Raw genomic sequence first — 1,973 nt, 5'->3', positions numbered from 1 at the left:
GCAAAGAGTCGGACACGACTGAAGCTACTGAACATACACACACACACACACACGCACACACATATACCTACCGGACTTCTCCGACTCATCGAGGGAGTGCGGGGCCCACGGACAGCCCCCAGTGTCGGCTCAGGTCTCCGGCTGTGCTGGCGGCAGCGGCGTCTCCGAGGCTCTCGCTTTGCCGCAGTCGCCGCCATGTAACCCCGACCCGCGAGAGAGGGCGAGGAAGAGGGGGCGGAGGCTCTGGAGCCACGCCCCCGTACGTCACAGGCTCACTCCACGGGTTCCCCCGCCCCCGCCCGGCCCAGCGCGCCGGCACGCGCCGGAATTTCCAACGCCCGTGACTGGGCTCCTCGCGCCGCGGGGGCGGCAAGAGAAGCACGCGGGCTTGTCCCCAGCCTCCGGTCGGATGCGCTGGGCTGGGCTAGGGAGCTGGCAAGGAGGTGAACAGACAGGCACTCTTCGATCTGCTACTTGATCCAGGGTTAGAGCACATAGTGGTCAAACTCTTTGTGAGCGTTTACTGCGCACCTACTACGTGCATGGGACTGGACGACCTAGAGGAACAGGACTTCCCCATCCCCTGGGAATTAGGAAGCTGGACCCGAAGATGGATGGACTAGAAGGCAACAGCCAAGGAACAAGGCAAACGCGTTAAAGGTCAAGTGCTAAGACAGGCTTCTAAATGAGGTTGCCACCGCTGACCTTTCAGCCAAATGAGAAGGAGCCCGTGAAACTAGAGGAGGTGGCGGGGAGGCGGGGGTGGGGGGGTGGGGGTGGCTGTTCCTGCGGAGGGAACAGAATGAGCAACGACATGGAGGAGGGGAACACCTGGCTTGTTGCAGGAACTGGGACTAAGCCAGTCTGAGGGAAGCGTAGAATTTGGACAAGAGTGTACAGTGAGAAAAGTGGGAAATGTAGATTGGTACCTTCTTGGGCCCACTAGGACAAAAAAAAGCTTATTTATTTATTTTAGTATGGCTGATTGAATCCAGGAAGCCTTCCAGTATTTGTGTGAAATGTAGTAGGTATTTATTAAATTAGAGACGCAGGTCAGCATTTTTTTCAGTAACCGAATCACCATTTCTGGTGAGAACCAAACGTTTGGCAACCAGATATCCATTATTATGCGCATCCTCAAGCTTCAAGCTGTAGGCAAAGACCACTTCAAAGCTCACATACTAGCCTGAAGTTAAGTGAGTGGGATGGAGTTTGAATGGTTTATTTTTTTTTATATTTAAAATAATGCCATTTGAATAACAGGTGTGAAGAGAACACAGTGAGTAGATAAAACCAAGAAAAAGGGAAGGGTTGTCCTAACCACAGGATTTCTTATTTGTGAATGCCGCTTCTCTGCAATAAGAGCTCCTTCTCTTTGACCACTGTACATCCCTGCTCTGCCTGCTGGAGCTCCTCTGAAATTCATGACACCTTTCCTCCCCCATCCATCAGTGTTTGAACACCAGGAGGAGAGGGTTCAGTTCAGTTCAGTCGTGTCCGCCTCTGCGACCCCATGAACCGCAGCACGCCAGGCCTCCCTGTCCATCACCAACTCCTGGAGTCCACCCAAACCCATGTCTGTTGTGTCGGTGATGCCATCTAACCATCTCATCCTCTGTCATCCCCTTCTCCTCCTGCCCTCAATCTTTCCCAGCATCAGAGTCTTTTCAAATGAGTCAGCTCTCCGCATCAGGTGGCCAAAGCATTGGAGTTTCAGCTTCAACATCAGTCCTTCCAATGAACACCCAGGACTGATCTCCTTTAGGATGAACTGGTTGGATCTCCTTGCAGTCCAAGGGACTCTCAAGAGTCTTCTCCAACACCACAGTTCAAAAGAATCAGTTCTTTGGTGCTCAGCTTTCTTTATAGTCCAACTCTCACATCCATACATGACTATTGGAAAAACCACAGCCTTGACTAGACGGACCTTTGTTGGCAGAGTAATTTCTCTGCTTTTTAAGATGCTGTCTAGG

General features: G+C 52.2%; 1 protein-coding gene across 1 annotated transcript in view; it reads right to left on the bottom strand.

Moving 5' to 3' along the window:
- The window catches only part of MAPK6 (mitogen-activated protein kinase 6), a 34,256-nt gene extending 34,011 nt beyond the window's left edge, over positions 1 to 245 (bottom strand). The window contains exon 1 of the mRNA XM_010836744.1: positions 72 to 245. The gene's annotated coding sequence lies outside the window, so the exon portion shown is untranslated. The remainder of the gene's footprint in view (positions 1 to 71) is intronic.
- Between the last annotated feature and the right edge of the window lie 1,728 nt (positions 246 to 1,973).

The sequence above is a fragment of the Bison bison genome, unplaced genomic scaffold (genome assembly GCF_000754665.1).
Source record: "Bison bison bison isolate TAMUID 2011002044 unplaced genomic scaffold, Bison_UMD1.0 scf7180017864066, whole genome shotgun sequence".
In the NCBI taxonomy this organism is placed as follows: Eukaryota; Metazoa; Chordata; class Mammalia; order Artiodactyla; family Bovidae; genus Bison; species Bison bison.
The sequence above is the reverse complement of the archived record's forward strand: the minus strand, read 5'-3'. Positions and strand labels throughout refer to the sequence as shown.